Here is a 12,177-nt window from a genome sequence, read left to right on the forward strand (position 1 = left end):
AGGCCTTAGTATGATGGGGCATCACTCATGGCCCTGTTTATATTGCAATTTTAAAAAAAAGTGTTATATCATCGATACACATGCATTATTATGTTTGTTTTCTGCAATAATGTTTGCTTTGTCTGTATTTCTATTTACGTTGGTTCTTGGTTATATTTACAATGTACGTTTATAATCGTGCATAATAATACAGTTTATTTATCATAACATACAAGCAGTGTATACAGACGGACAGACAATTTAACCATATAACTATTTTTATATTAAAAAAGAGAGAATAAATTCAGTAAGTTTCCGGATACTAGGAAAATGGATAACTATTATTGTCGGACAATGTTACATGTTGGTTTACAATAATATTTACACCTCAAACTTCCATTCCTTAAATGAACTGCCTTTCGGCAATTGCGTAACCGTTCATCAATCGTTTCCGGTAACAGTCGGGCCGTCCTATTTACAGAATGGGTAAGAAAGGATTACTGAAAGGTAATCCGAAATAAAATGAAGTATTTTTTAACGTTTATTGAATAAAGTAATGAACTATTGGTGTAAATATAAGCAATGAATTGCGGGGTTGATGTCATTATCGGGGATATGAACGCAATTGGGCTGGTCAAAGTACGCGTGGAGTCCTTCGGGCTCCACACAATTAGAACAGCCCAATTGCGTTCATACCCCGATAATGACATCAACTCTGCAATTCATTCCTTCAATGAAAAACAACATGTATAAAAATGACGTTGATGGCGAAAGATAATACCAACACGAAAATTAACAATGGTACTTCGTGAGGGTCCCTGCTGGGCTTGAAAAGGAACAGTCTTGGCGTGTGCAAAACCAAAACAGGACATCTAAGACGTTGCCGTGCATTGCAAATGACAACATCACGAAAATATGCAATGGGCTTTTATATATTGACCAAGGTTAGGTAGAACGAAAACCAATCTAAGGCGAACTAGTATGGACGAAGGGAAAAACAAACACGTTGATTGAATGAAAAAAGGGCATTTATTCAAAATGCCATAAAAGTGTTCTAAACTAATATATATATACACGTGTAGTTTTTCAAAAAGATCATATCTGGGTGGATAAAACCGCCCCATAAAAGTGTTAAGAACCAATATATATATACAAATGTAGGTTTGACATAAAGGAAATAAAAGTTAAACATAGAAATCATGAACAGGAAAAAATGTAAATAAAATGAAATAAGCATACTCTATAATAAAACCGCATAGAAGGAGGAGGGGAGGAGGAGGTAATCAAAAATTTATTAAATTTGGCGAGGCAATCGCCCACGCCGAAAACTATCTGAGAATGGCCAAGAACAATGTCATTGGCTTAGGCGTGTCACGTGATAAAATCTAGTCAAATGATTGGTTAAAAATAATAAACAATGCTAAGAAAATACCCTAACGGTTAAAAAGGTGACACACATTCTTAGTCATTGTGTTCGTCTTGATATTGACTTTGTGTTTTCTTAAGTCGGTTGTTTTTACCCTTTTGAGGGAAGAAAGTAAGTGAACTATATAACAGCTCACCGCGTAGAAAAAATGTATAACGACATGGCATTTATTATCTTGACTTTAGTTTGAATTGTTATGTAGACATTCACAAATCGAGGGCTCAACGCAATACTGTCGTAACTCCATTTTTCAAAATTGTTCAGGAGAAGGAAAAAACTGTCTTAATTTCTTTGTGTTGGATATATTTATAATATTTGAAAATAACAATGCTGTACTGTATGTTAGTTTTAAATCAAAACATATATTATCTTCAAACATTGAACACAAAAGATGAATTTAATGAAAATTTGACTTACTACAGTTTTCCACTTCAAAAGTCAGATTTCATTAAAGTATAAATTTATGCAACACTGTCGTAACTTGACTTACGACAGTTTTCCACCTGAAATTATTTCAATTTGAGAAAATATATTTATGCAACACTGTAGCACTTTTTGTCTTAGGCATAATCAATGTTTAATATGGTTTATAACAACTTTTATGTTTGATAATTGTTAAAACCAGGTAGTGCTTCACTTTTTGAAATTGCTCATAATTTGAGTTGAATAGAGGTCTAATTTAACACTTAAATAATGGGAAAGGGTCAGGCTGTATGAGCTGTAAAACATGAAGCTACAATCAGAACATAACTCAACATTACTGTATTACTTTTGAACATTTAATTACTCAAGTATTTAACTTGCACAAGATTTTGTTCATCCTGTGTTTAAAATTTAACAACAATGTTTGTATGTATGTATGTATTTATTTAGACCTTGCGGTAAAAGATAAACCGTGAAAGTGCAAGCACTTATTTCCAACGGGGTCCTTTGTTTTTGCTGAAGGGACAGCACGCTGAAGGGACAGTGATGGGATACACGGAAGTCCGGGTGTGATACCTTAGCTCTTTTTTGAAGAGACACCTTGGTTCTTTAACGTGCTCGGTGTAAAGCAACGATACACGGGGTACAACTTTCCTCGGTTAAACCAGTTCTTAGTACACCACATTTCCAAACACAACCCTTTAAATGCCGAGCGCCAGGCAAGGGAGCTACTTGTACCAACTTTTAACGTCTTTCGATATGATGTGGCCAGGGATCAAACCCACAACTTCCCACTCCGTAGGAGGATGCCGTAACCACTAGGCCACGGAGACAGTTTAAGCTTTTACAAAGCATAGATTCATGATTTAAACATAAATTCAAAACAGCTAAAATTAACATCATTTTCGCAAAGCTTTAAGGCATACTTTCAATATTATCATTTAATTTTAAAATAGTGAACATTTATTTTTTATTCTTTACTTTACAAAAATTGGCAAATTTCTTGATAATTCCATCTGACTGCCTAATTAAATTTCGTTTAAAAAAAATCAGCAAAAATGTTTTTGAAAATATCAGAAAAAATGACCTTCAAAGGAATCTAATAATGACAATATTGACCATTGTTTTTAAATATTTGGTTTGTTACCATAAAGGGGAAGTTCTTATTAATATACACAAGTTCACTTGTCCTAATAGCTCTACTCAACTGGTTTAAAAACACATTAGGTCATTACCAGAAAATATGTTTTAGCCAAAGCAGCATTACACCAATTAAAACAGGAAAAACAAATTAACTATTTGTTTCCAGATGACTTTGAAAAACTATTTTCAGACTATAAAATATGTGGAATGTATGTGTTTCAAGCATCAATAAAAACAATCAGGTTTTCTTATTTGCGTTGACTACCCTGGACTTTGACACTGCAGTGTCATGCGGGAGTCAGAGGAAAAAGGGGTGGTGGACATCTGGAATGATTTACTGTATGCACAAGCTTAACAAATCTATTTATAACATTGGTTGGTTTTTTAAATTGGGATTTGACTTTCATTAACTAATGGAATTTCACCTTTGTCAACAAGATAAATCCACGGTATATCATCATCTTCCTAAAAAAAACCCATCATAATCATCAACATCAGCATCATTGCCATCACCCCAATCAGCATCATAATCATTAACATTACCAACATCAACAGCATTGCCACCAACCACATCAGCATCATAACCATGAATATCTCCTCCATCAACATCATTGCCTTCAACCACATCAGCATCATATCCATTTACATCAACCCCATCAACCACATCATAACCACACTAACACCAACCACATCAACCTCATTGCCATCAACGACATCAGCGTCATAACCATTAACACCATTGCCTTCAACCACATCAGCATCATAACCATTAACATCACCCCCATCAACCACATCATAACCATTTACACCAACCCCATCAACATCATTGCCATCAAATACATCAGCGTCATAACCATTAACACCTCCCCCATCATCATCATCGTTGCCATCAAACCCATCAACAGCATTGCCATCAACCACATCAGCATCATAACCATTAACATCTCCCCCATCAACCACATCATAACCATTAACACCAACCCCATCAACATCATTGCCATCAATGACATCAGCGCCATAACCATTAACATCATTGCCTTCAACCACATCAGCATCATAACCATTAACATCTCCCCCATCAACCAAATCATAACCAATTACACCAACCCCATCAACATCATTGCCATCAAAGACATCAGCGTCATAACCATTAACACCTCCCCCATCATCATCATCATCGTTGCCATCAACCCCATCAACAGCATTGCCATCAACCACATCAGTATCATAACCATTAACATCTCTCCCATAAACACCATTTCCATCAACCACATCAGCATCATAACCATTAACACGTCCCCCATCATCATCATCATCTTTGCCATCAACCCCATCAACAGCATTCACACCAACTACACCAGCATCATTACCATGAACATATCCTCCATTAGCATTATTGTCATCAACCACATCAGCATCATAACCATTTACACCTCCCCCATCAACATCATTTCCATCAACCACATCAGCATCATAACAATAAACACATCCCTCGTCAACATCATTGCCATGAACCCCATCAACAGCATTCCCACCAACAGTATTCCCATCAATAACATTACTATCCATACCAATTCCTTCAACATCACAACTCTCAACATCACCATCATAACTTTCAACATCATAACCATCAACATCAGCTCCCTCAATATCATGCCCATCAATGCTGTCATACAATGTGAACTGTAACATCATTATTGTACTAGCTCTCACACACATTAACATTATTTTCACAAGCATCTCTAATCAAATCAAATGTTTGAAAGAATTCTGAACTGTTATTTAAGTCTGTCTTTGCCTCTTTTAGAAACAAATCATCTAAAATGTAGCTGTCTGTGTCCTCATCATCTATAAAACCTCATTATTCACTGCTGACGTCAGATATATCTTACACTTACTGAGCCATGCGTAAGCAAACAAACTTATTAGCTAAATATGGTTTGCAAGTTATCTCTCCCTCCCTCATCTCACTAAACCCTGACCAATCTGAATCAGTATCTTCTTCAGTATTCATTTCATTTTGACCTTGAGTACTTTAAACGGTACATTTCCACTTGTCCTAGGCTCAAGAGAATCGGCTAACTAGTCAATAAACTATGTCATACTCTCAATATCTTCATGGCCTATCAGGACAGCTGACCCATCACATACTGGTCATCTGTTGACCAGTATAGCCTTTTCAAATTGACATCCCTATAAAGTTTGTCACCCCTAAATAAAATTTCATCCATCGTTTTCTCATTCCAGTTTGTTGGTTGAAATGTATAGGATGTTACTAATGCGCACACCGAATTTGCTACACATTGTTTCCCTCTGCAACAAAACACTTTGCTTCCTTGATGCCTAGTAGCTTTTGCTTAGAACATGATGTGAAATCTAAAGATTGATAACAAAAACATGACAAGAACTTATTTGAATTAGCATTATTTGATTCCCAACCATTTTTACTTATTAAGTTCAGGGAGCAAAAATTCTTATCCAAATCACAATAATTTCCCTTAAGTACCCAGTATTTTTTTTCTACAAATATTATATTTCCAAAACCACAATAAAAATGCAAGCTATTTTAACTACTATGATATAGAAGTAGTAGTAAGACTCATTTATTTATCAAAATGCTACCATAAATATCCTATAAGTTTGATAAGTAAGTTATGTAAAAAGTCAGTTTTATTAGGATAGGACTTCATTCACTTAAAATGCTACTGCAATAACTTATATCGCCTCAGAATATCAAATATTTAGGTAATCATTTAACTTCTTTAAACACAAGTTACAATACATAACTAGGATAAGGAATAATTCACTATAATACTGTTATCTTCAGATGTGGTGTAAATAAATCTTCAAATTTCTTTGGATTTCATAATTTTTAACATGTACATGTATATGTTTACTGTTGCTGTACTCTTTTCTGAGAAAAGTGACATCACAGCACTATAACATCATTAGTATGACATCATTTTGTTGAAATTCATTGAGTTACTACAGTGTTGCATATTTGTTTAAATCAAACTTAGCATAGTTTTCAGTGCAACACTGTATGTAACTCAAGTTACGACAGTGTTGCATAAATGAAAATAGTCAAATTAAGATACGACTTTTGGACAACTTGTCATTTTAAGTACTTAAAAATCAATATTTTTCAAAAATATTTTTATGACAGATGGAAAACTGTTAAAGCATGTGAAAAATGCAAAAACATCATTTTGTGAAAAAAATGGCGTTACGACACTATTGCGTTGAGCCCTCGAAATGGTCCATGGAAAATTCAATGGAATATGTTATATCATTGTAAATATAAAGATCAAGATTCCTTAATCCATAAATTTAATTATCATTTACATAATCCTATTTTACAAGTTTATGAAATAGATAAACGGTATTTGCATTTTTAAATTGGACCTCTCATCAACATACTGGATTCGGGTAATCCAATTGGATTCCTGTTGTATAATAAATGGTTATTTTGCTTTTACTACGTCGATTTGGGGTAAATTTTATTTTAATTTGAATTATAAATCCCTTATGAAGTATATTCCAATATGCATAAAATAAAAACGTCAATTGTCAAATATAAATGAATTATCAGTGGAATCCTATAAATCCGATTGTATTCCTGTTACACGAATACACCGTATTTCTGTTTCGCCGTGTTCCGGTTTTATCCGTTTGTGACTATATAGATACGTTTTGCCTAATGAAATTGCGCGCGAAGAGAAAATGGTAAACATCGTGATCTTAACTTTTCTTCTCTTTTCCCCTTAAATATCATATCTCAATGTGTCTGCGAGGCACCGCTAAGTGAAATGGAATAAAGTATGTCCCGTTACAATATGTTTTTAATGTACAGGTGCTTGTTTGTTTCTGTCGAACCATGAACAATTTCAGTTGCAAATTTTAAAATGGCGCATTTTGCATGGTTAGTCAAGTGAAATGGCCGTCAATGAGATTTGACTACAGCAGACTTGAAACACTCATTATTGTAACTACAATAGGGTGTTATTTATGCTTAATTTATATCCTATATTTGTCGTGGTCATTTTTAGCCATGTGCAGTGTCGTATCCAGACTTTAAAATATCACCGAGGCAGAACGGTCTAGGGGGATCCGGGGGCATGCCCCCCCTCCAGAATTTGTTTTTGAAAGAACCGATTTCCAGCATTTTGGAGTATCTTTGGTGGAATAAAATGCATAAAAATGTTACTTAAAAATATAACATTTCAACATTTTTAATACTGTAACTTTTGACACAGTTGACACAATTTCTACACGGTTTATATATACAAAAGCAAATATGCATTTAGAAGAAATTTACCAATACCATTTACCTACTAAACTAATACTAAACAAGCGTGTAGGAATGATGATTATGCTGTTGGATTGGCGGAAGGGCCCGGTTGTGATAGGTATAGGAATAATACTTTCCTTATTATGAAGAGAAAACTACTTTCCTTATTATGAAGAGAAAAGTAATGTGGTACCTCTGTTTGCAGTGTCATCTCCCTGGATGTGAATGGGTTGTCTAGCAGCTACAAGTATGGTGATGCTTCTAGAGAGAGTATCTGGATGGATCAGACTGCCAGTATCTGTTGAGTATTATGTTATTACCATGCTATGTCAGAGATTGCATATTATTGTGGGTAGGCAGGGGTGTAGCTGGAACCCAATTTGAAGTACTCTCATTTTTAGCGGGGGGTGTGGGGGTCCTCCCCCTAATTTGATTTTGTTTTTGCGATTTGGTGGCATTTGACACATATCTGGTAACTTGAAATGCAAGTATTAAGTTAATAATAACTGAAGCAAAAAAGGAAAACTGCAAGATTGAGCAATAAATATTCGAAACATATTTATACTGCTACAGTACACTCGACGAGTTACACCCACTTTCCTCGCTCACTCCGAGGGATAAAGTTGATGATCGCGAGTTTTCTCCGAGGGTAAAATTGTTGCCCTCGCTAAAATCCCCCCGAGTTCCTCCGAGTGGCTGGCTTACCGCCGAGTTTAATATGAACGATAGTGCTGAGAATCGTCCGATTTTACGATCCCGCGGCGGGACTCCGAGTCTAATCAGATAAGCAAGAAATCATTTTTGTTTTAAAGTTATTTATTTTATGCTTATCCACATTGTTAAGCGTAAAAGATTCTTACATGTACCAACGTTTAATTTGTATTTATGTCTGTAAACGCCAATTGAATATTGTCTTGAATTATAAACATTGAATCATGTTATTAATCATGTAAGTATACCCTTAGTATATCCACTAAGTTATTGCATCATAAAGCAGCCGACTATTGACACGATTCTGAACCATGACCTCTGACGTCAAGCGCGTGATCAATACAATGTAGAATATACTATTTATTATTGGTGGTTAAAAATAGCTATGACGTTTCATGGAATTTTCCACAGAAAACGAGGCAAGAAGGCCTTCAAAACCATGCGCTGTGAACTTTGAACGCGTGTTTGACCTCCTGATTCTCCGAAAATGTGTAACCTAGAATTTCTCGGAAGAAATGTGTTTATCAGTCATTAGCAAAAACACGTTTATAAGATACATGTGCAACTAGTGAAATATGACTGCATTCTTGTGGTAAGCTAACTGCATGCAAAACGGGCAGAGGAAAAATAATAATAGCAATTTACTGGAGCCGTTGTAATCGGTTGAAAATTTTAATAAAATAAATATAACTTTAGCATAGATTCTTATCTAGTGTCCGCAGAGTTTCGCGGAGTTAACCCCTCCGAGGAACGCAGAGTTCGTTATTCTTCGGTCGACTGATCACCCTCTGAGGGCCTTAAATTCAAACTCCGAGGAACGTGGACATTTGATAAAACATTGTGTTGGCCGCGATAGCAAAAATCCGCGGAGGGAAACGGAAAGTGGGTCTAACTCGTTGAGTGTACTGTAGTGACATAGCCTTTTCGTACAGGTTATCCCATACTGTTGGATCAATGCGTTCAGACTGAAATGATATTTGATAGTGACGTAACATTAAACAACGCATTAGTAAAGCGCACGGCAACGTTCAACTTTCTTTTTGTAAGTCAAAAGATGGGAAAAACATTTAATAACATATGACTGCAAATAAGTTCAGTTCATATGTACACACACAAGAATTGAATTGTTTCTGTAAACATATATACAAGCTATGAAATTAGTGCACTGTTTATGAGTGACGGGTCTAGGAAAAAAATATACATGGCCATTTACGCCGATGAAAAGAATAACTATAGTCCGACCCAAAATAAGATCAAGTATACTGGTACATATTGACTTACATATGATTTCGTCGGTTAACCGAGGCGTGATTAATATATTCTATAACTTTTCTGTCATAACGAAATGAATTCATCCCACAACTAGCCGCTAGGAAAATGAATTAATTAACAAATCTCTAACATAGCGACAACAACACGTGCTTCTTCTGTTGCCTCCAGTAAATCACACGTCTTCTTCTGGAGGAGTTTCGACAGGTGTACGAGCCCTGACAACGCCTGTTCGACAGCCACTAGGGTAGTGATGAACTCAAAGTTCTGAATAGAGCGACTGTATCCCGCAGCTTTGCTGTCACCATAGCCGCTAGCGAGTTCGTCCAAGGAACTTACAACAACTCTGGAAATTCATCGCACAATTAAATCAATGTTTCGAGAATGGTTTGTGAGCAAACAATATGAACATCAAAAGCCTTTCTATTCAGACGTACATTATTTTAAATAAAAAAGTGATAAGATAACAGACTAAGAAATATCACATAATTAGGAAAAAATACAATAAACACTTTGAAGAATATTGATATAGAGCATTTAGGCATTGTATAATTTAAGTATGTTTACTTTTAAGATAACCTAAATGAGCATAGGAAAGTGTGCAAAGCATCCGCCCTAGCTGCCCAGCGGGTCTCGCACAGAGATTGCAGTTTAGTGCGTTTATCCATTTTGACACAGGCAACTTCATCGTTGTCAAGGTTTTCCTGGAAGCGTAGGAGGCGTTTAGCGGAGTAGTTAAAAGCAAACGCTATTTGTTGTACGGTAGCCATCATGTTCCTTGCATACATTTCTTTTGATGCGTGGATAATAGCCAGGTTGAGGCAGTGGGCTTTGCAGTGGGTGTACACAGCCCCAGGAATACGCTGTTGGATCCTTGCCTGTACGCCTCTTTGGATATATTGGCAGCGCCATCATATCCCTGGCCACGCATTTTGTTTACGTCAACACCCGCCAGTTCAAGATTTGCTAAGATGGCATTGGCCAACGTAAAAGCTTCGCGTAAATCAGCTCCGTCGAAGTATCTAAGGCACATGGCCATCTGTTCGATAGTGCTGGCATCAGTTGCCTGGTCAGCCATAAACCCGAAGCAGGGTGCGCTGTTGCACTTTGACACGATAAAGTCTGCGATTTGTTTTCCACAAATGGAAATAAGCTCATTTTGTATATCGGGGCTAAGGTACATAGATCTTGGATCTCCGTGTTCTAGATGATCTTTTAATATGGGATCCTGCTTGGCCTGAAAGCTCAATAGGGCCTGAAAATTTCCCTTATCGCATTCATGCCCCCTCAAGGCAATGTTCTGTTTCCCACAGATCACTATCGCTTCTGTTATACTAACAAGGATCTTTCTGTTCTTTTCAACGATCACATTGTATTGGGATGACATGCTACATAGTATGTCTTTTTTTCGCCCTTCATTATTGCTAAGAAATGATCTGCTGAATCACAGTTAGACAGGTGGGCCTCTGATTTCATGTGGCTCAAAACTACCTTGGATATGTTGCTCCAATCTCTCAATACTATGGTGACTAATGTTTTCACGCAAGCATCAGGGCCAGCAAACAGATGGCATTGGGTGCAGTAGACACAATCATTGACCACAGAATAGCGTAGCTATGGATAAATGACACGAAATACTTTGATTGAAGGGTGCAAAACCGTCCTTGAGCATACCTAAATTTAAAGATAATGTTCCTAATCAGGTTTGCTTCAAAATGGGCAATACAAATTGTTTTCTACAACAACAACAACAACAACAACAATAATATAATAAATTAAGAAGAAGAATAAAATAATAACAATTTAAGATAACAATAAAGATGTATAAATAATTTTAAAAAATAAATGTACTCTCTCCAGATTCGAACTTGAGTTGTTGGTTTACGAGTCCTCGACGCTAACCGTTACGCCACAGGGACTTGTGAAAAGTCATTTATAACTTTTTAATTATCTCAAGCGATTTATGGCCGAATTTGACTATCAAATTGTATTATATTTTTATAAATTCTTGATCTGAAAATGTCACCAAATTAACAAAAACACATGCTATTAAACTATTGATTCATTTGAATTTCCTCTTACAAAATTAATTTAAGTATTTCAGTTAAGTGTTACTAAAATACACTACAGTAGTGTGTGTATTTTTATAAATAACGTAATTTCCCGACTATAAGGCGATCCGCTTATAAGACGACCTCCCTACTTTGCCCATGAAATCTGGTGTTTTTGTCTAGACTCGTTTATAAGACGAGGTAGATTTTTAAAGCAAATCCAGCACTTGAAATTCTCCAAGTCTGTGATAATGTTCAAGCTTAACAGACAAATATCAACTAAATTTGTTCATTTGCTTGGGATTATTGATTTTTATTTTCCGATGGTATGGTATGTTTGAACCATCCTAGACACAATTTTGGGATTTAAGTGGGTTTATACAGTATTTGATTGACCTATTTAAATACAAACCATTGTAGTGCATCTTTGATCTTTACACAGCTCGTGCTGTGACGTCACAAATTGTACTGTTTGATCTGCAGCCGACAAACAGAACAAATTCCATTACATATGTTAATGGGTTATATTTTCACAAGTGTTAGTTTGGATTGCAGTTGATGGGACTTAAATTTTGAGTAATAAATAACCATTGAAATTAATGAACCGATTAATGAAACATGTATTGAAATCTGCTAGTTACATGATATATGCAAAGCCTTATAGTAAGGAAAAAGTAAGTTTTATTTACGACATAGAAAAAATAACAATGCATTTTGAAAAAAAAAATTGTCTCCTGTAAAAAACAATGTGTTTGGACCGATAACATGACTGTGTTATTTTGAGTGTTCATCGTAGCGAAACAAAGCAGATCTATGGTCGTCTTAATCCGATGGGTGTGATCGTGTCACTTTTATTGGGGTGTCATCCACAAACAATAAATCAG

This window comes from Mya arenaria, chromosome 9, assembly GCF_026914265.1.
Source record: "Mya arenaria isolate MELC-2E11 chromosome 9, ASM2691426v1".
Classification (NCBI taxonomy): Eukaryota; Metazoa; Mollusca; class Bivalvia; order Myida; family Myidae; genus Mya; species Mya arenaria.